The sequence below is a fragment of the Malurus melanocephalus genome, unplaced genomic scaffold, assembly GCF_030028575.1.
Source record: "Malurus melanocephalus ecotype Western Australia unplaced genomic scaffold, MMel_1.1 scaffold_95, whole genome shotgun sequence".
In the NCBI taxonomy this organism is placed as follows: domain Eukaryota; kingdom Metazoa; phylum Chordata; class Aves; order Passeriformes; family Maluridae; genus Malurus; species Malurus melanocephalus.
Genome location: NW_026623327.1, coordinates 1,334,698 through 1,358,494, shown reverse-complemented (window position 1 = coordinate 1,358,494; position 23,797 = coordinate 1,334,698). Strand labels below are relative to the sequence as shown.

The 23,797-nt window shown below is 37.9% G+C and overlaps 1 long non-coding RNA gene across 2 annotated transcripts in view; it reads right to left on the bottom strand.

Annotated features, from left to right (window-relative positions):
- Nucleotides 1-23,797, bottom strand: part of LOC130575012 (uncharacterized) — a 313,637-nt gene that overhangs the window by 143,615 nt on the left and 146,225 nt on the right. For both annotated transcript variants that reach the window (XR_008965511.1, XR_008965510.1), the window contains exon 5: nucleotides 10,239-10,292. This is a non-coding gene — a long non-coding RNA (uncharacterized LOC130575012). The remainder of the gene's footprint in view (nucleotides 1-10,238; nucleotides 10,293-23,797) is intronic.

The window sequence follows — 23,797 nt, the reverse complement described above, 5'->3', positions numbered from 1 at the left end:
TTCTTGACAGCCTAAACTTCCAAAATCTTTGCCATGTTAGCCAGCACATGTCAATGTGTTTTCCTTCACCCAATTAGATATWATTTTCATTACTGCTATTTACTCCTCTTATTTAGTACTGGCACATGCAAAATTTCTTAATATTTAAGCAAGTTTTTGCATCTTTCCTACTCCTCCTCTTGAGTCTACAGGTCTCATTTCGCAGAGTGTGCGAAATGGCAGAGTGCTAACAGCAAATTCTAATCCCACAGTGCAATGCACCACCAGAAAATAATCAGCTATTATGATAATCAGAGCAGTAAAATAACCTATGTGAATAAAGTAAATCATTGTTCATTTGATCTTCTCTCCCAATATGCACTTCTGCTCTTTGAGGGAACTTATTTCCTGGATGCATACCTATGATGTATTATTTAAATGACAGCATTGCTAACAGGAATTCTTTTCCTCTGTATAACCAAATCTATTATATTGATAACAATTTATAGGAATATTTAATTGTCATTCATACACTTAACCACACAAATACCTACTCTTTATTCTAATACACGGTGTCATTAATCTCCTTGTTACTGCTCAAAAGTTGTGTGCAAGGAAAAAAATTGCACCATAATCCATGTGATCTGGATGCCATAATTTCTCATTGTTAAAATGTTTTATTTGGATTAGACCTTCCCATTTGCTCTTCTTAATTCAGTTTATCTTTCTTTTCCTGTTGGAATATAAATCYAAATATTTTCTTCCTCATTTTTGCTTTTTTCACTTCAGAGCGTCAAATGTACTTAATGATCAAGATTTCTATCAGATTTTAACTTATCCTGATATCAGCCCCTACAGATTCCTACTTTCTAACTGGAGTACAACCAAGAAATCTCAGTATATGTATAATAAAAAATTGTTGCATTTTTTAAAGTTAAGATAATATATCAAAAAGTTTAAATGAAAGCAGTAATCTTTAATCTATGTCCTACATGTAGAAAACTATTACATTTTTACATAATTGCAATAATCTTGAATAAAGATTTTGTACGTGTTTGAGAAGAATAATTTTATTCAGCTTTATTCAGAACTGTTTTTTTTTTCAGTGTACCTCTTTTTTTTCTTTCCTAGAGAAATGAGCATGTTCGTGAGCAGTACATTTTAAACAAATTTAGATAAGGAAGCATTAGAAAATAAATTTTTCCAGATAACATATTTTGTTCCATTCAGAGATAAAATTCAATCATTTTAAGTGTATAAGAGGGTATTTATCCTGCTGAAACTGCAAATCCTGATATACATAACCATGATATTGCTGGTGATCTTCTCATAATATTACCATTACACCTAGATGCTTATAGCCAAGTCTATTGGTTAATTTAAGTATCCAAGACTTCTTCACTGCCAGTAGATTTTCTAATTCAAATCAATGTCAATGTGGTGTTTTTAAAAGTACAATTAAATTTATGTATTTTGACTGAAAGAATACACATGAATTGAAGTAAACRTGAACAATATTCTGCAGTACTTCACAATAAAAATAGGTTAACAAACAGGGGAAAAAAATCCAAGTGGTTCAGGACACAGGTACACTGCTATTAATGGGAGCCATGACCAGAAAAATAAAACACTGAMTTTTAAATGCTACCGAGATTCTCCAAAAGCTGTGACTGTTTACAGACTTTGGCGATTCATCTGCTTGCTCAGTTGTAGWGTGGAATTGCAGCATTTAAACCCAGGTGTTAAACACGGTTCACAAAGATGAATAGAAAGGGTGTTTGTGTGAGACTGGCTGAGGTGGGGAATAGGAAGGTATGGCCTAACCCTGAGTACTGGAATTGTTACTTCTTTTCCAAAGTGAGTGACACCAGCATATGGATAAATGCAAGTCTGAAGTGGGACTATAAGCAGGACTCAGAATAAACCATTAAGCCTTTTTTTAATTTTCCATATGCTGCTTAGGGGAAAAACATAGTAGTGCTTCATGCTAGAAACAGTAAAAGCAATTCAGAATCCGCCCCACAGGAAGAAATAGTTATTAAAAATGTCTTTTTGGTACTGCTTGAAATGTATAATCTGTTTTTAAAGTGCTGAGTACAATATAAATGCAGATTGTGCTAGATTGTACTAACCAAAAAGCCTAGTCACAGCGTTATGACAGCTTTATGACATTTAACCATCATAGCATGTGAAAACATGGAAGAGATGGCAGGTGGGAGGAAGTACTTGATATTCAAGAGAAAATATTAATGGATGTGTCTAAAATGTAACTACTTTTTAACATGTCATGCTTAGGAATATTTGCATAATATTATCCTTTAAATTGCAGTGTGTACATATTAATTTCACAGTGTCACTCCCAATAAGTCTGGCATCTGTACATTCAATGGGCCCAGTCTAGCACACTTGCATCTCTTTATCACAGACATTTGCAGCCCCAATTTCACAAGTGGCTTGAAAGCAAGACAACACAGACAGGCACGAAGATTTTGGGGAAAAAACTGAAAGCCCCCAAACACATCCTATTCTAGGAAACCCTGCCTTGCCACATGAAGGGTTGTTCCAAGCCACCTTCTACCCCTTCCTCAAACATATTGTTTCTTAAATTACTCTTCTTCCTCTGGATAATGCCTGTTATCTAAGTACTCAAACCACAAAGTGTGTCTTGATCCAGAGAAGAGGTGAGGAAAAAAGAAGTGCAGAATAACTTAGAAATAGGATGGTAAAGCTAAAAAAAAACCCCAAATTAAAAAACCTCAGTGGTGAAGTATAATGCTAAGTAGAATGCTCTATAAAAGTCCTTAGTGCTTGGTGTTATATGGATCATAGCATGTTTTTCACCTCTTCCATTCTGCACTCTCTACTTTCCCCTAGGAAGTACACCATTAGATGCATGTGAAATGTGGCTATATTTTTTTTTCTCCAGTTTTAAAAATATTATGCTTTTTATTCACCAAATGGGTCAGGTTGGAAGGGATCACAGTGGGTGATCTGGTCCAATCTCACTGTTCAAGCAGGGTCCTCCCAGAGCACATGGCACAGGATTGTGTCCAGTTCAATGTTCAGTACAAGTAGACAAAAAAAAAAACCCAGAGTTGTATGTTCCGATCTCATTATCAATGTGAACAAAGTATTTTCTTCTAGATGGCGGTATTTTGGGACTTTAGTTGGATACCCATTTGCAGTGGGAAGCAGGAACTGTACCACAGACCTTGTAAGCCCAGGCCGACAAACCCATGATGTTTTTCCTGTGCTACATGCCACACCATTAAAGGCAGCCACATCCTGCAATATTTAAGGTTTCTATTTYGTTTGCTCTTAAAAGCATTACATTCACTGAGACTCAAGGATACTAAGACACACACATGTAAGTACGAATTTGAACCCCATCATTTTCTAGCAGGTCCCTGCCACCTTAAATCTTCTGAGTGCCACATGGGGAGCAGATTTAGACCTGTAAATCTGCCATTCAGTGCCTTTCATATGTTCCCCTTTGTAACACGAGCAACTTCCTTAGAATACAATTTCTTCTCAGTGTTGTTTCTATTTAAGAARAATTAGATGCGCCTGCTGAAAAAAGCTTTTTGTTTTGTTTTAAAACCATTGTAACCTAATAGGATACAAAATCTTTAGGACATATTAAAATCTTAAAAGAAAATTAGCAGAAAAAGCTCTGTAATCTCACTTCTTTAATTTATTATAGCAGTTGTAAAAAGGTTGGAAAATATTTTTACTCATTTTTATCAAGTTATCCCTCCTCATCCTTTCTAGAACTTTCTGATTAGTTGCTTAATTGCATTCAAGTAGATCAGAAAACAGAGTTGTTAATGCTGTGTAAAAACTATCCCTAGAGATGGTTAGAAAAATGAACCTGTTGAGAAATCATGAGAAAATTGTAGAACAGCTGTTCATTTTTGCTATATTTTATAAAAAGTAACCAAAAACTTCAGACATAAAAGATKCAATTCTAAAAATAGCATCCTGAACATACCAGTTCAAACTACAAAATAATACTGCTAGCATATTTAGATGAAATTTCCCTTAAATGTTCCAGGAAAAACTACTTAAAACTAAGCCTTTGGAMAAATGACAGTTTTTAAGATGCTGTAAAAATGAAGCAAGTTAGTATCTCATGCAGTTATTCATTTTGAGAAAATGCCAAAGCCACAAAAGTTGTATCTCTACTGTTCCAAGATGAGGCTTGCAGCTCTCAGCTCCTGTAACTTCTGACATATTACTGCCTGGAGATACTTGAGGAAAAAAAAAAAGATCACAAACACCATCCTATTTTTACATGTCTGACTRATTTCTAAAAGTAAATTGAAAGCTCTACAGAATGAAATCAATGAGATGTTTCTGCTGAAATATTTTTAACACTTCAGGTAACCAGTAATTTATGTCTCATCTGCCATTTCCTTATGAAAATAAGAAAATACARAATGAAGAAACGAGGCATAACAAGCAATTGCTTTAAATATTTGCTTTACAATTGTTTAAAAAGTATGAAATTGTTTTTCTTTCAGGCTTCCTCTCTCCTTGTAGTAAAGATTGTAAGAACATTGCATAGATGATGACAACAAAACAAAAAAAACAAAAACAAAAAAACCAACTTATTTTTGAGTCTTGGATATTCTTACTTTCATAAGCACTGTTCAAAGTCTGAAGCTAGAATGAGTCTTTGAAAAYATCCTCTGTAACTCCTACAATAAAAAATTAAAGAAAGCTTGAATGGAGGAGTTCTTTCATACTCACACCCAACCACTGAAGCATTCCGGAAATTATCAAGAAATTGAAATTATCTTTGCAAGATTGATRGCAGGAGAAAAAAAGTTGCCAAGTTTGCCGAAAGCCTGACCCTGCAAGTGGCCTCCTGTGCTTGTACAAAGATCTGTCAAAATGTGTCTTTTCTGGAAAAAAGGGCCTGCTCTGTCTGAATGTAGCTCCAAGAGCAGAGCCCAYGTGTGCATATGCTAACAACTTTCTATGGGAGATTTGCATAAAGAATATTAAAAATATTTTAATTGGTTAGTTAGCTGAAGCTTCTATGGTTAGGCTTTCCCAGGCCTTCAGACAAAGCACAAAAAGTGACACTGCATACAGYGCATCCCACACCGCTCAGAATCCATTGTTCCAAGGCTTAAAAATAATTTCAAATGTTCTCCAAATAATCTCATTTTCCATTAAGAAAGGAAAGTGGCAGAGCTACTTGAAGGGAGACAGGGGTTTGGATCCTGACTTCTCAAATGTACTCAGTGGGCCGGGACAACAGCCCTGATCCAAGAGTGAAGGCTGGATTTCCTTTCCCTAACATAAAGTACATACTGCCTTTAGTCCTCAGGGGTGACATCTGCCCAGGAGAGGCTGGGTCCACCTGAAATAAGGCTCTGTTTGAGCTGTGTGGGTGCAGGATCTGACTCAGSACTCATCAAAACATGTGGTCCAAGTGAAGGACAATTTCTGGTGACCACCTCCGGCTAAAAAGAGGCAGATAAATGTACTAACTCCCTGAAGAATGTCACTCAGTTGTAAAAAAAAAACCCAACAAAAACTTGGAGAAATTTGACATACAAGTAATCCCCAGGACTGAGTAAATTGACCAGCTGATACTACTGCGTAAGAAGGGAAATTGCAAGTGAATTTAGGACTAGTTAAATAAAAGTACCACAAATGTAAACATATTTCAAGTTAATCTGAGTTCTGGGGTCTTCCACTACTGATGTAAACTGAAGAGAAAYACCCTCTCAGCAAATCAAAATGCCACAACAGCAAAACCGACAAGACACCTTTTCATAACCACTTGTACTAAAGTTCATGTTCTTGCACATCCTGAAAGCTGAAAAAGAAACAGACCTTCTAACAAATTAAACCTCTTTCAGAAATGCACACATTCATATGCTCTTRTTGCCATTTAAAAAAAGGGTCCAGAAGAGCAATTATTTACTGCTGGGCCTTATGAAAATTCCTCTGAATGAAATTATTTTCAGTAGTCCAAAATTTTAGCACAAGAATAAAATTGCATTTTTTTCATATCAGCATTACCTTTTAAAGGACCTTTTGCACTCACCCAGAGATTCATAGAGTTCTGAGTACAATTACATGCAATGCCCTAGACTTAGTGAAGAAACTACTCTTCTTTTGCTTATGGTTGTTAATTTTTCAGGGGCAAACTGAAATGATTTCATTTGTGCTGATTCTGTATGAAACTCATCCTGGTGCACAGAAACAAACACACGGTTTTATGCCATATAGGACTTCAAAATAACAATATAGAAACCACCACGTGAGATGAAACCTGAGGCTCATATGTCCAGTACTGGGTTTCTCGTATCTGAGACCTGAGTGGAGAGAAATCAGCTGAATCCTGTGGTTTTGTTCAAGTGTAACACTGGCAACCAGATTCCCTGTGTGAAAACTGTGAATCCAATTTCCACTGCCAATGGCTGTTCCTTATAGTTTCTTCTGTATCTGCCAGGAACTTGACGTGTTACAATAGTCCTAACTTGCTAAAACTTCTGAACATTTTAAAGAGGCAMTGTTGGAGTACAAAAAACTTCTGAATAAATTGCCATGCCATTYACCAGAGCTGTTACTGAGCATACTTCTAAGATTTTTTTGCCTCAAAATAGTTATTTAGAGCTTTTATTATTTCATACAGTACCCAAACTTTCTCCTTTTAATGAAAATACAAGGTGTCACGAGTTGCTTTAACGCAAACTTTAAAAAGTGAAAAAAAAATAAAAATAAGCCTTTTCCTGTTGCATTTTCCATTGCATAKAGCAAATTACTGGTTCACAATTTGTGTGCTGTGCAGTAACCCAACATCTCAGTCAGCCAGCAGCTGTGCAGGCTCAGAGCATCCCAATCCCACCCCACAAATGCTGACAGAACAGGGGGCCCAATCAAAACATGAAAAATCTTCAAAATACTTTGATGCATATTTAAAGTTGGTAAAGAGATATGAAAGGTACCTAATCTCAGCTTCCATTTCAATATCAGTATTAAGGACTGCCCTCCATGCTGAGTTGCTGATCATCACCTGTGTTCAGCCAAGTCAGTTACTTCATCACAGACATGATCATTAGCTGGATAAAATTAATTAATGGAAATGTATGGAATGCACATGGAATCCATACACATGCAAAGACATATTATGCTCATGGACCAGAAGCAGCTCATGTTTTCTACTGTGTAAAGCCTACAAACRTCACCATTAAGGGCATAGCAGGCCGTGAATAAAGCCAGTAAGGAGAACAGTCCACAGAATCACAGAATTGCCCAGGTTTAAAAGGGACCTTAAAGATCATCTCATTCCAACACCCTGCCAYGGACAGGGACACCGTCCACTATCCCACATTGCACAGAGCCCCATCCAAGCTGGCTGGAACACTTCCAGGGATGGGGAGCCACAGCTCCTCTAGGAAACATGTGCCAGGGCCTCACCACCCTCAGCAAAAAATTTCTTCCTAATATCTAAATCTAGTCTTTTTCAGTTTGAAGCCATTCCTCCTTATCCTGCCCCTCCAGGCCCTTGTAAATACTCTCTCCATCTTTCCTGTGCACTCCCTTCAGGTACTGGAAGGTCACAATCAGGTCACCCCARAGCCTTCTCTGTTCCAGGCTGAACAATCCCAGCTGTGCCAGCCTTTCCTCCCAGCWGAGCTGCTCCATCCCTCTGATCCCCTGGGTGCCTCCTCTGGGCTGGCTGCAGCAGCTCCATGTCCTTGCTGTGCTGGGAGCCCAGGGCTGGATGCAGCACTGCAGGTGGGGTCTGAGCAGAGCGGGGCAGAGGGGCAGAATCCCCTCCCTGCCCTGCTGCCCACGGGGCTGTGGCTGAGCCCAGCACACGGGGGGCTCTGGGCTCCCAGCGCACACGGCCGGGCCATGTCCAGCCTCTCACCCACAGCACCCCAAGGCCTTCCCCCAGGGCTGCTCTGGCTCTGTTCAGCCCCAGCCTGGAGTGACCCCAGGAATTGCCCCGGCCCAGAGCAGCACCTTGGACTTGGTCTCTTAAACCTCATGAGATTCCCATGGACCACTTCTTGAGCTTGCCCAGTTTGAAACATTTTTTTGGGATCTAATCTCTGCCTTTGGACTTGTTTCCTTGAAAAGAAAGTTACTGACTGACAAATATCCAAAAACACAGACCAGGCAATCTTTCAGAGTGGTGGCCAAAGTAAGACATTATGGAAAGTACAGGGAAGAGGTGGGAGAAAATAATTTATTCACAAAAAATAAATTTTTGATGAATTTTACTTCACTCTTTTAATAAAATGACTATTAAAAATGTCCCATCAAAGACATATTTGGAGAAATCTTACTAAATATACTGAATTTTTTTCAGAAAAATGATTAATGATATTTAAAGAAGCAGAGACTTAAAAAAAATTAAATTAGCTATTTGAGCCACAATGATTTGTTTTCTCAATTATCTTATATTTATGAGTAAACCAATTATTATTCCAAATCAATAAAAGCATTACAATTTCATTACAATTTATATCTGCAAGGCAAACAGCAAGGCAAGCTCTGCAGGAGACACCTTGATGCAATAAGGAAAAGGTCTGACATCATCAACAACCACATTTTTGCTAGAGTGGTTAAAATTATATTATTTATGGATTCATTTACTGTTATTTATTATATCTTGTAATATTTTGAAAAAAATACCATAAAGAAAGTCTGAAGCCTGCATAATAATGAATCTTGCAGAAATTACTAAGTTGGACATGTCAAAGATCCAGAAAAGYAGGGCACACATATTGGGGGCCAAAAACAATTCTTATTTTTATTTTGATCAATTKTCCAAACTTTTAATATGAAATGCTTTTGAGAAGTTCTCAAGATCAACATTTGAAACCACTAGGTGTTTTTAAAACAARATTTCTTCCCTTGCAAGGGTGATTGGAACTAATTTGCAAAAAAACCCAGGAATATTCCTTTTGGGGAAACCCAAAATGCAGCACTAWCTGAAACAGACATTCATTTTTTAAAAGGAAACAAAAAGTATTGGAAGAAATGGGTCTGAATGAAATTTTCAGGAGAAGATCCACAGTGAACAAATTTCCCCTCGGTGCACTTAGACTGAGAAAGCTTTCCAGCTGTTGGCAGCACCACAGAAAAACCCAATGTCAAGAAGTTAGAATGATAACATGATCAAARAACAGTTTATCTAAATTAAAGGTGAGATTAACAGAACTGATAAAAATCTAGAGCTATGGAACACTTTAACATGAAATAAGAGAAAGACTTGTAAAGGAATACCATGATATTATTTACTCTTTTGGCTGTCTTTGGTTATTCTAGCCAAGGCTAAGATAAGCTCATCAGAAAGCACAAAAATTTTAATCTAAGGCAAACCATATCTGTGAACATAATATTCCATCCCAAACAGCAACTTTAATTCATTTTGCCCACATCACTCTAAAAAGCATCAAAAAATTGTCAGATTGGTGTAGGCAATGTTAAAACTGCACTGCATGTAAACGATATTGCCCAACTCCCTCATTAAAACCCAGAATGATAAAAGAGATGGACAAAAGAGATGTTTTCTGCAAACTGCCTACAACAGCCAGCAAGCTGAATTTCCACAGACAAAACACAGAATCCAGTCTGCCAACCTAGGCATAGTAAGAGTGCAATTTGGTGCTTTACCTTTGGTTTTTTAGTACCAATCAAACCAGAGCATAAGCTGCAATTTCATTCATTTCATAATTGTACTTTGCTGATTTCAGAAATGGTGTTTACAAATTTCCAAAGCCATCTCTACTTCCATCTCTACTGTCTTGCAGTCACTACAGCATTGCTTTGCCATTCCCATGGTTTTAAAATACCATCTCTGGAGTTCTCAGCAGTTTTGTTTGCAATGATGAAATATTGGTAGGTGGAGAGAGATTGGCAAAAAAAAAAAAAAAAAAGCTCTACTTCTAAGACTTTGAAAAAACCAAAGAAAGCCCATAAATATCAATGTAAAATATGAAGAAACAAGGACAAAAGAAAATAAGGAGAGAAAGAATAAAAATACAAACATCTGGAAAATGTGGAAAATTTTCTAACTGAAAAGGGTAGAACTCTTCAAATTTCAGCTGTTTTGGTTTTGGGATTTTTTATAATTTCAAACTAACAGAAGCATTTTGAACGTATTTATGACAGATTTTGCAAATTTTCTCCATGAATTCAGAACACCAACCTCTCACAATTAGTTGTCAAATGTCTGGAAAATATTTTTCTGAAAAAAAATATGAACATGCATATTTGCTTACCTGATCAGTTAAACAAAATTCACTGGCCTGAGCCGAACACATTGTAAAAGAAACCTGCAAAGAGGAAAGAAAAGTTTCGTTAGAATTTATTTATCTCTCTCATATTTTTGATGAAAAAAGTTATTAATGAGTGGTTACTATAATATAGGAGTTGCAAGCATAAAGTCATTCTAAATGAAAAGCCTGTTAAGATGTAGCAGATCCTCATTTTCTCAAAAGATTACTGCCTGTGTGGCAGGATTACGTTTATAAACAATACACCAAACCATGCTACTCAAAGAAAGGTTTAAGGGTATCTCTTATATAGGTGGTATCAACTTTTGCGTATTTTCATTTAAATCCAAATGTATAACTATCATTATAAAGGATACTCAGATGTTCAGCTGGTGAAAAAAAAAGGCATTTATTTCTCATTAAATGTTCCTCAGGGCATTGAAATATACAGAGTTAATTTACCTTCTGTAACATTTCAAATAAACACTATGTCAAAAGAGCATTATTAAGATTGGAATGTGACAAATATTAACATTCGAAAATGCCAAGTGTTAGCCTTCCTGAGCAACTTTTATTTCTTCAGGGAGTATGGAATATGGCTATAGTTGTTAATTACTTAGTCACACAATATTTCCACAGGAAGTCCTCTTCAGACCATGCACAGACATTCAAGAAGTTCAAGCACTGATATTTACCATAAATTTCATTGATTAACCTGTGCTCTGRACAGACATTAAACAAGTAGTATTCAAATCCTCATTGAAAAAAAGGTGATATTTTTGCTACGGTCCGTAAGTTCTAATCATGATTGCTTTGACTGTGTTGCAAAYGCTGCACAACTCAATTTCAGCAAATTCCTTTGCAGGGATAACATTGTCCCAGATGAGTTCCTCAGTGCCAAGAGATCAAGCTGAAAAGTGAACACTTAATTTGGGTCACATGGGCTCATTTTTTTCAGAGGATTCAGCATTACACCAGACTACATATTCAAGGCCCTGCTCAAAGGTTTCAGTTGCAAACAAACACCCAGCACGTTGCAAATAATTTTCTCAATAAGTAAATGTCTAATCAGTGTGTTTGGATAAAATCTTTGGAAATTTTGTTAGGGAGAATGATATCTGCCAATCACTCTCACCAGCTCCAGTGCTGGAAGATGTAGATGATCTTCATCGAGGTCAGGGAATAACTGGCAGCACATTCCATCCTTTCTGCAAACAGGTGTGACAGAAGTGTTGTTTGGGAATGTCTCACTGAACACTTATTGACTCCAAAGAAAGAAACACAGACTCAATTCTGGACTCTGGAAACTGAATCTTATAATTGGAAGTGTCAAAAACAATGTCAACCCAAGCCTCTTGAAAAAGACAATGATGACACAGAAAGACAGTTGTGTCACCTCTCCTCCACTCATCTGAGACAGGAGTTTCTGGCATATGCAGCACTATTCATTGGCCAACAAGTCTTACATTTTTCACTAAAAGGGAAAGCACTGACCATGATGCAGAAGATTTTGGAATGGACCAGCAAAAAAACAACAAGAAAAGGTACAGGTACCCTGTCAAATCAGCCCAGTATTCCGCAAACCCCAGAGTGAATCCTGCTTAAAATAAAGGTTCCTCTTGTTACTTTAGCATCCTTCTGATATAATCAGGCTAGTTTATCTTAATTTAAAAACTGGGGTTTGGGTCAAACCCTTTGAACAGAAAGGGTCATGTCCTTCACCATTTTCTTAGCTATCTGCCTGTTTGTGACTTTTGAGAACATCAATCTCATTTCAGAAACACTTATCATGTGAGCCCTAACTACAGCCCTGTTACTGTGTTTGCACCACTGAATTGTTCATGTGACTGCAGATAAAACAGTTTCTCTGCTCAGAGCTAATGCCAGGGAAGCAGTCTGACATCAAGAGAGTTTGAGCAAATGCAAAAACAGTGAAAAGATGAGTGATGATGGGATAAAGGATAAATTAAACTGGTGGCTGTGCTTTTGTAAGATTTGCTGCACATAATCCTTTGTTCCGAAGTCCTACATAGGGGTGGAATGAAAAAACAACCAAAAAACTCCAAACCTAAACCCAACAGAAAACATAACCAGAATCTGTACTGTTTAAGAAAGCCACATTTGCCTGAGAAGKACAATCACTACATGTACTAAGAAACAGCAGCCTTGCCAATGGTTGTTCATGCCCCTTTTCTCCTGACAGTGTTGTTAGGTCACCAGTTATGTCCCACCAACCCTGATCACCCATGGTTAGACTCCACAGCCAAGCATGGATGCTCCTGATATTTACATTTGTTTAGAATTACAGAGCAAACGATCTTTCCCTGCTAGACTTATGGGTACTTTCACTGTTCCTTTCAGTAACAACATGATGTGCATGAAAACATGCAAGAATGAATACATTGATGAGAGATGGGATGAAATTCGCTGGTCTTGGCCAGGTCTCAGAACTGAGATGTCACCCATCCCTGCAGATGCACACATTGCTGCCAGCACTCCTGAACCAACCAAAAGTCCCAAACCTATGACTCTGTTYTGGGAAGAAAAAAAGCAGCAGCTGCATTTCCTTATTTGTGTCACGGCCTCTTTCAGAGCAAAAGATACTGCTTATCCCTCCTTAGTCAACTCATCTGCATTGCTTAGAGAAAATAATTCGGATTCTTCACCTTCTAGTAAATCACAAAAAATCTGTTATCCCCAGTCTCTCTGGAGGAACAGGCATCATAAAGAATCTGATGAAAGGCAGAGTTTTTTAACTTGTGTTGAAGTCCAAGCAAGGAATGAAACAAGTTTCCCTTCTAATTTGCTGACACGGTCACCGACTTCTTATTTTCAAACTGAGCACATATAATGCAAAAAGCATCAAGTTACTGGGACAATTATCATGCAATTCTAAGGATACAATTTTCACAATCCTTTTAGAGAAGAACAGCGTTTTTATTCTCTTTCTATCCCTCAAACATTTAATAATAATCCTATTTAATGCATATTAATTTTAGGTCGTAACGAGATTTGGAAAGGTATTGATTTCAATGGGAGTTAAAGGCTAAATATCTTTATATGGAGACACAGCCTTCATCCTATTAAATCTCTACATTTATTGTCTGCACACAAATCATTATAAAGCAGGCATTACTCAAGAAAGAGCTCAAAAGCAAGAGAAAAGCCCAATTAACAAGGAATTTGCAATTATGGAAGTTCGGAAGTTGCCTGCGGTGGTGTTTGCCTTCAAATCATTGGGGAAAGATGAAAAGAGAAGAGTTTTTTTCATCCCCACTCCTAAAGTATTGTTTTCACTTCAGGTCTACATTGTTAATTTTTAAACCYGAAGTATCAGGACTTCTGCAAAGTCACAGGTTAGGAACAAAGATGCCATTAACTGGGTTTCTGGGGGATCTTTTCTTTTGCAGCACTCATCAGTGCTGGGGTTACTCTTCTCAATGGCTGGAGTTCTTGTCTATAGCTCTTGGATGTTTGTACATAATTRAAAGGGCTTTTCTGACCCTCGTCCTGTAGACATTAAAGTCAGCTCAGCACAAACAGTCCTGGAATGCACATTATAATGCCTGAACTTCTTCCATCCCATTCCACACCCATTTATGAGAAAAAAAGGAAAAGAACTAAGAATGGGGGGCCAACAGAAATGCACTCTATTACATGGGACAGAACTCAACACTATAAAACAGACTAAAAAAGTGATGTTTCAAATACAACTATTTGCATATTTTCAAAACCAGACAGATTTCAGGAGGAAAAGACTAGTAATATTGGAGATGGTAATAAGTGCATGCACAGATAGCTAACAGAATGTTCTACATTTCATTCAAAATACTGACAATCTTTGATTTTTAATGTTTTAAAAAATGCCTCTTTTTGTAATGTGCGTTTCCAGCTGAACAGGGTCAATCTGAAGAGACTGAGAAGTCATATTTAATTCAAAAAARCCTGAAGAAGTCACCTACCAATACCTCAGATACCAATAAACTCAGACTGGATAGCTTTGTGGGGAAGAAAACTGTTCATAGTAGTTTTTGCATTTCAGGTAAATACTAAGGTATTAGAAGAACCAAACTTTCTTTCTTGTGCATTTGTGTGAAAAAGCAGCAAGGATTTTCATGATATGAAATTGTATTTAAAAAAAAAAAATTGTGAACAGTTGTGTCTCAGAAGCATAATAGAGAAAAATGAATCAAACATTTAATTAAATGAATCTGAGTTCTTCAAGTTTTTTGCAAATAATGACTGATTTGGGAGTAAGAACTTCACCCTTCTTTCTTCAGTGAGATCTATTTTCCTTTGTAAGGCTTCAAGTTCACYTCAATACTCAAATTAGGGGTGAAACTAGACTCAAACATCTTCTCTGCTAATTGCAGTCAGATTCCTGCAACAATACCCAACCAATGACCAATTTATCAACACAAACATTATATAATTGCTTTCATGTTGTTAGTAGTAGTTTCATTCACTGCTAAAAAGATAAAGGACAATGTCTTTTAAGTATATTTTACTCCTAAAATATTTAAACCAGTATATTGATTTTAATATATTTGCTAGGGGTTGGATTGCAGTATAAGCCCATTACAGCAGAAAAAGAGAGAAGTAAAAGTTCCACTGTGTTTGGAGGAAGACACTTCCACACYTCCCGCAGTCACCATCCCCTGCAGCTCCCTCCCCATGGCAGCTGCTTTGTGGAGCATCTGGAGCAGATCTACAGCCAGGCAACGACCCCAGAAATCACCCTCTGCAAGCAAACAGCAGAGTTCTGCTTTCCTGTTGTTCTCTGCAGCCTCTCCAGGGTCTGAAGTGTCTCCCCATGGAGAAGAACCCCCTCATCCAAATGCAGGAGGCAAAAATATCCTACATAGCTGTTCCAGATTGTGAAATATTACACAGGAAGAGTACCTCACAAGCTGATCCTGAACACCTCACTATAGGTGCAGAAAAATTCCATTAAACCATACACCAGAAAAAAAACAAAACACATCCTGCTCACCCCGGCTTATTACCTTATTATTTCTTATAGATTAAAAGAAAAAAAAAAAAGCAGAACAGTAAGTACTCTGTTAGTTATTTATCTAGGAGAGTAACTTGGTTAAGATTTTTGGCATGATTTCAGTTGAGCTTTGTAATTTGTCTTGTAACATTTTTTCAATATCCCACATGAATGGAAAGCTGAATTTCAAAGAACAGAAAAGCCACAAGTTACATAACAATGGTTGAAAAGTGGAATGTTTTAAAATTCATAATAGGTATAATTAGCTCGATAGAAAATAATCACATTATGTTTCAGTGCATCTTTAAAATGTTCCAGATGTTTTATGCTTTCAATACTACATTTGTATTTACTTAAATTCTTCTTAAACAAGGTTTGTACAGGAACAGTACATAGATCTGACAGCTAAAAGCCAAATTGCTCTTTTTTTCACTAACGTGACTAAACAGAAGAAATTTATATTMTGTTTGCTGCTCACCCCCTCAAACAAAACAAACAAAAACCTCAGCTAACAAATCTATCCAAATATAGTGTGATACAGGAGATGAGATGACATGCCACTCTGAACTTTGTTTTTTTCTTATGAAACTGAATGGTCTCAGCAAAGCAAAGTAAATAAAAGCAGAAAACAAAGGGAAAAACTTCTAATCCCAATACTGTTCAATCTCAATATTGAACATTTCATCTTGTATATTTCATCCTCAAAATCCAGTCATAAACTCTCTGTACTTAGACTTTTTCTTAAAGATTATTCTCTACCTCACAATTTTGATATCTCTTTCCAGAAAAATTCCAGCCCATCTTTCCCGGTACAGCTTCMTTATTCCTGCTGCTTTCCCTTTTGTTGTCTGCCTCATCTCTCAGTGTTTTTCCACACAAGCCACATCCCCCACCCATAACTATTTTTACACCAGGAACCTGTTGCCTCCATGGCCAAACACTTACGGCGCCCTTTGGGCTATCCCGTCTGAGGAAGAGCCGTGGTTCCGTCGCCCATGGAGAGCCCGGCTCTCTCCACAGCCGGCCCGAAGTCTCCTCCTGGGGCCCGGCACAGGCAGCTGGAGCTGGTGGAATTTACAGCACCGCCGTGACCTCTGCCTTTAACCTTGAAAAAGCTCTGTTATCTCCAGAGCACCCTTCTTCCCTCTGCTGAAGCAGATTCTTCGCAGAGGATTTTCAGCTGGAGAGCARTATTTCAGTAATTATTCTTCTTCTGGCTATTTTAACACAAAAATCTTCTCGCACAAAATGGTTTTGTTTGCTGCGAACTATAAATCTTCTGATTTCTGATCCTTCTGTGATGCCCCATTCTGCACAACTTCATCCACAACACTAGTGTTTCACTAGTCAAATACAAGAAATTTACATCAGTATTTCAGTAGTGGCTACTGTTACCCTCTTCCTCTTCCCCTACATATTCTTCCTCTCCTTTTCCAGCTCCCCAGTTATGTCTTGAGTTATACAGTCTACCAGAAGAAAAGCCCTTATGCTGTTATATCCTATTGCTTGATTTTCTTCCATTTTTTGTTCCTATATGTCTGAGTTCCAAAAATAAGCATTCTAGAAAAAAAAAAAAAAAAAAAAAAAAAAAAAAAAAAAAAAAAAAAAAAAAAAAAAAAAAAAAAAAAAAAAAAAAAAAAAAAAAAAAAAAAAAAAAAAAAAAAAAAAAGAAAAAAAAAAAGAAGCAAATTCTGGAAATATACCCTCTTATAAAGTACTTGCTTGTGTTGCTTCTCCACTTCCTCCTCTTTCAATGGAGAATTTCATAAGAGCTTTCACTCATTCCCTGGCATCTCCTTGGACCAAGTAATTCGATAATTTCTGCTTTGTTCATGTCCAGCCACAGCTCCAGGAATTGCCTTCCACCAAGAGGTGTCTTTTGGCTCTTCCACAGAGCAGTTCAGTGCGTGGCTGATCATTCCGTCTTCCAAGGTGCTTTGGTCCTCTGTCTTCCAAGCTATTAAAGGAAGTCCCCAGTGCATGGACACAGCAAATACACATTCCAGCCTGAACAGTGCTTCGAGGTACTTAGACAAGCTTCATAACTGAATAATCCAAACACTTAACAAGCTTTAGGTATTTATCCTCACAACAGYCCTGTAAGAGATCCCTATTTTTACCTGATGGGGAACCGAGGCATAGGAAAACTACTTATGCTACTTAACATCGGGATATCTGAGATAAGTCAGGAACCACAGCTAAGTCTCTGATAACCCAGACTAGAATGCCAATCTAAAGACCATTCCTCCCACTTCCTGAGTGATAAGGGTTCAGCAAATCTTATGTATGTAGATTTTTCCCTGCTGCCCTTGGAATGTTCTGTGCACTGATGAGCTATCTTGGCTGGCTTGAAATCAAAAAATGGAGTGTCTTGTCCTCCCTCTATACACCTTTAGCCAGAAACTGGTTTGCCAGTAGTATTTTGCTGTGTTCAGCATGTTTTAATATTTGATATAAAAATTGATGTTCCTGTAGCTATTAACATATGCAGTTAAACAAAGGYAAAACCAAAAAACAGTGGGGGAGAAAAAAGGAACATGATATGTGTTGTTTCTGTGCAAAATTCCAAAGCAACTGTGAAATCCATGCTATTTTCAGTAACATCTTATTTCATATTAATTCCTTGGGAAATTATGTCCCATCACACCATACTGCTCAACACCCTTTGTCAAAGCTTTCATCAAATATGGAGCAAAAAATAAAAGTTCTAAGCATTGCTCTATTGGAGACAATGATATCCACTTTCTTTACTGACAACTGTGATTTTCTCCATGCACCAAACAACTCTTGAGTCTGTTTAAATGAGATAACTCCACTATATCATGCAGAAATACTGCCTACACAGAGATAGCAGTCAGAGGTAGCCACTATGACTTTGCCAGTATAACTCCTCAGATACAGAGTTTTTACAAATTATTATCTCTATCAGACAGGTAAATCTACTGAAGTGAGGGGCAGAGACAGRASAATGMAGAGGAAAAGGTGATGAAGGCAAAYGCTGCTTATAAATGATGTGTTGAATGCAGATAAAACCATAAATAAAGATGATTTCCAGTGAACAAGTAAAACTGCAGCAGCTAAAATGTTTTTGTTCCTCATTAAACAAAATTTCTGTTTCCCAGGACTAAAACTGTAAAACCTCTATATCCAAGTTATTATGGATTTCAAAACAAATCAAATATCCTTTCTAAACAGCAGCTACATTATTAAACAGGATATCTACTTCACCGATACTAAATACTTTTCATGAATTGAGCTAGTCAACCTTATTTTATTGTTTATTTTCTAAATTCCTCAAGGTAAGATGAAAATAATACCTGATGATAGGGGAGTCCATTTAAGCAGCTTAGACTGCTCCTATATTGGTTGTTTGGTTCTGTTCCCATAACAAAGCATGGTTTGTGCACAGGTGAAACATCTCTTATCTAGTTCACTTTATAATTTATAACCTACTAAGCAATATCAAGAATGTTGAAAATAGAAGCTTAAAATTATTTTACAGGAAGAGGAAGAAATGGAAGAAGGAATAGGAAGAAAAGTTTTGCTCCAGGGAAGAAACAACTAATTATGTTCTTAACTCATTTAATATGGTCATGAAACTGTTCTTGTATAAAAGTATAATAACTATTATTGATCAAGAGCAAGTTTTGAGATCAATTCACTTCTATAAATACTATAGCGGTAAATATTCTTTGTGAGAATCTAGAAGAGCTATACTGCTGCACTTCTGGGGATGTGTTACCCTTTTGCAATGTACAGACAAGTCAATTCTACCAATATATGTTATCCCCTGCTTCCATGTACACATCAGGGCCACATGTCCATTTATGTAGAATAGATCTAGATGAAATGATCACAATTTATGGATGTGTCCTAAGCTGGAAGTTTTAAACTGGGCCATGCTGAATTAAAAGGAAAAAAAAAATCAACCAACCAACCATTTAAAACAATGGAGTTCGGGCCAATCCTAAACCATAACCAGGCCATGAATGAGCATATGGCATTCTCAAGTACCAGCACACTAAGATCTATCAAATTTGATATGTCTTACAGATGGCAGTATTTTGCCACAGCAGGGAGAAGATCTTGGCAGGGAAGCACAGAAAACAATAAAACCTGAAGCTTTTAGAACGGGATTTTCAGAAACTGGCCTCCATGTTTGAAGCTAGTCTGGAAATAAAGCCTTTCATTTCCTCTGTAGCTGTTGCCAAGGTCACAAAAAACCCTGAAAGGAGAAGAATGAAGAGGGTTGTGGAAGGTAAGGATTTTCAGCAGCAGGATGCTCTGGTGTTGTCCTGTGGCAGAGAAGATACTGAAATTGGTTCTCTATGAAAAAATCTCAGACTACCGAAAGCAAAGCTAAGTACCAATCACCCCCTCAATTTATTTGTGAGGATAATGCCATAGGGTCCTCAGCCATGCAGCACTCACRCAGCTCTTGTAGAAGTTCAGCTGCATCTTTGTGACTTACCATTAGATTCCATATTTCTTATTTATCTACAAAACCACTTTAACATAGCCAAGGAAAAGAAAAGATTGGCTGACTCAAAACAAGCACCAAGAAAAAACTGATCCTCAGTCAGCAGAAGCTCTGCTTGCTTCCAGTGTGACCCAAAGGTCACCGCAACAAAGAACAGTCTTCTGCATCTTCCTCCCTCGTCTACTGGGGCTGGGGGCTGCAGGGGCAAAGCCAGGGACAAGGGGTTAGCAGGGCAGTGTGGTGCCAAGACCCCTCTGGCCCCTTCCTGCAGCTCCCAATGAGTCCATGTGGGAAACTGGTTGCTCATTGTCCTCTTGCAGTAGGAGGATTTACTCCTAACACCTTCCCACTCCTCTGGAAGAGAGGAGCCAGCAGGCATGGTGAGTCACACTGCCTGCCTGAATGCCCTCTGGATGCACCACTGTGCCTCATCCTCCACACAGGAGAGCTGGTGAAATCCCACGTGAAGCCTGAGAAATTTTCACTTTGCAGTCTCTTACTGAAAGCAGCATTTACCATCTAGAAGAAGGAGAGCAACTGTGCACAGAATGCTTTGTGGTTTGGTGGGTAAAGCTGCTGGCAAACACAGGAACCAGGCCTCCAGCCTTCTGTGGTCTTCCTTGCAGCTCTCCTCGACATACTGACTCAAAGCTGCTGGTAGCCTGTAAAATATTACATCGTAAACTCCAAAAATATTGTGGATTTGAAAAACTGAGCAAAGAAAACATATGCATATCTCGGCACACGCAAGCCAGCACATAAACAAGTGGGTAAAACCCCATAAGAGCTTCTGAAGTTTTGCTTCATTTTTATCTATTGGTAAATGAAAACTACTGTAGTGCCATTAAGAGGAAGGCCTTTGGTTTGTGTTCTCCAAAAGGTTTAGTAGTTMTTTGATTAAACAGGATTGGGAATCACTACTATAAAGCAGTCATCGCTGTAGCAGCAGAGAATCTCCAGAGTAAATTAGATCTGCACTAGACGGCACCAACTCAATCGAAAGGATCTATTTGCTCTTCAACTCATTCTTTAATGTGGGGTTTTATTTCCTTTTAAAAATGTTGAGAGACTGAAAGAATGTTTTATAACCATTATTCTGCTGCTGGTAGTGGAAATACTTTGTCAAGAAAAGCTCTGGAAGRTGTGTTGGGAGCTAGTCTTACAAGATACTCATTTATGGAGGATACTATTTTAGAAACCACAGCATTTTTCTTTTCATTTCCTTGACCATTTGATGTTCAAAAAAGTTCAAATGATCTCATCAGCTCCTGGCTTTTTCGATATCTTTAGTTTATAATGCTTTTTATTCAGTTTCCCAGTTCCTGAGATAATAATCCTTACTGTTATCATMAGCAAACTAGTCACTATGTTATCATGCATAAGCAATCTAGTCCCACTTTCTATGTGACATATTCTAGATTAAGGAAGAAGGCTAAATGTTTTAATGAAGTCATGAAACAATGGATTTTGTGTCTCARTTTTATTCTACTGAAGAGCTCATCCCAAGAGCCATTAGGCATACCTTCAGCTTCCAGTCTGCAAATCCTTCCAAGGAAGCCCAGCCCACAAGGCAGATGAGCCAAGCCACAATGAGCAGGGTGGTGCACGCCAGGTAACAAAGGGAAAAGCAGCTGTTCCTTTTTTTTTTTCAACATGGTATGAAAGTCTACCTTAAAATCTGCACAGACCTCATCAGAGATGGCTGAAATTCCAATACTTTCTCCAGTGAATTGCTCAATACCTTTTTCCTCAATCTGCAGTAGATGAGAGCTTTTTAAAAAATGAGCAAGCATGACTCATTTTTATGACCAATACACCACTYGCAAAATGCTTTCCAACCAGATTGCAGTTCAAATAAGACATGTGTATTGTTGCAAAACAAAATATGCTGGCTGAACAGAATGTATTCATCTATATTAGTTTTTCTTTCTAAATCCAGCACACTGGGAGCTAAATTAATCTGCTGAGTGCTAAATTCATCTACTGAGAGCTACTGTAGATTCAGGGAAATGTTTTGAGTGCTGTAGCAAACAAGTCTCCCTCACTCAGGAGCCCTCTGTGGGCTGTTGGTGTTTTAACCATTTTTTCTGCTTCCAAGCAAGGGAGCAGCTGATAGACGAGGGGAACGCTCATTGATTTSCAGCACTGCAGCCAATCAGCCCCAGAACAAGGCACAAGCACGAATCTCTCCAACTATGCATATTTATATGCAGCTGTCGTACCTCCGGGTCTCCAGTGAATACCGAGCGCTTGTGTGGCCACCAAGACACACAATGCTGTCCTGCAGCCTGCTCTGGCTCCGCTGTGCTAGGGGAAGATGGAATAGAAAGAAGCACATTTCATTTTCCCTGCCTTGGCCACCCCAGCAAATTGCATGCCTGATACTAGTATGCTGTAGTTGCATAAATTCTTAATCCAGAGGCATTTTCAAAGGGCTAAAAGAAACAAACATTTTGAAAGAACGTATTTTCCAAAGGGTAGGCTGAACCACAACCATAGACTAACAGATACAAGAGTCTTGACAACAGTGTCAAAAAGCCCCATGGTACTGAGGGAAGGGTAAGGGAAAGAGCCTTCCCTGGTGCTACGGTGGTGATGCACGGGCAGCACCCAGAGATGYGTCTGTGAATGGGAATCCTCAGCTCAGAGCTGGGGCAGGGGATCAGGAAGAGTAACATGGGGTTTTCCTTTTGGTTTAGCAAACTTTAAGACTGGAAAACATACCCGAAAATAGAGAGGTCTGTGGAGCTGAAAGAGAGAAGTCCAAGTAGAAGTGCAGGTAGAGAAATGGCTCTGTGAAAAAGAAAACCCATCAGTCTGGAACTTTTTGGAAGGCTGGTGAAGTAAATGCACCACGGATTCAGAGGGGYCTGGCTAATCTATTTAATGGTCAAGCCATTACTGGTCTACTGAAGTAAAATGTATTTAAAGCTTAAATCTTACAGTCTACAGGCACAGAAAGCTTCTGCAGACTTATATCAAAACCAAGAGCTGAAACCCAAATTGTGCACCAACACAATCAATTCAACACCAACACCTTCAATTCAAAGGAATTGAAACAAAACCTACAACCTCCATGGACAGGTGAGTGGTGCTGCCTCTGGTCAGGCTCCCCACAACTGGGCTCATTGACAAATCTCTTGAGGAAAATCTATCCTAGGCTGAGTTCTCTTGGGTTCCTAAATTACACAGAAACCTTCCCTTCCCTTCTTGCTGCTCAGTCACACTTGCAAACACTTATTATTTAAAAAAATGGTGAAATATAAAATCATTTCAAACCAAAGCCATAAATAAAAATATTATTTATAYATAGAGAAATGTGCATATATAAAAGATCTCACTGTGTTACTGGGAATACTTGCATTTGTAAACAAGCAAGCCATACTAAGACATAAAAGGGGRAAAGGGAACAGGATAGCGTATTTTCACATCTGGTATTTACAACTGAAAAAGTCTACAACCAGGGTTTATTTATTGTGGCAATCACATATAAACTTAACTCCTACTATGAAATTATTCTCATATTTTCAGTTCCAAAGAACAATAGAAAAAGGCTTCCACTAAATGCCAAAAGAGAAATTTTCCACATAGTGTATATAGGCTAAATAAAACTGCTAATCTGAGAAAGATTGTTGCAGAAATCTACATCATTATGAGATCAAACTCCAAGTGGTATTGTATCAAAATGATGAAAATCTTGTACGGATCAGGAAATGAAGCAAATGGACCTATTTTATCTTCCAGTTTATTACTGAAAATGGGTTTTACGATTTGCTGTGCTAGTTAAAGTGCTACCCAGACAAATTACAGCTGCTCTTTTAACCTGAACATAAGATGGCACAGTTCCAGCCAATCTGAAGTACAGTTTCTAGGCAGGATGTCAAATCTTAGCCCCCTGGGTTCCCGAATGATGGATTGAACCTTGAAAGTTGCAGCAGAGCAGCATATGTGATTTCTGTACTGTATTTTGATCACTCATGAATATATTAAAACACGTCCATGCATGCTATTCAAAGCTCTGGTTTATTGCTTTAAACTATCATTCAAAAAAAAAAAAATAATAAAGTGAGTATCAGTCAAAGAAAGTGTTTT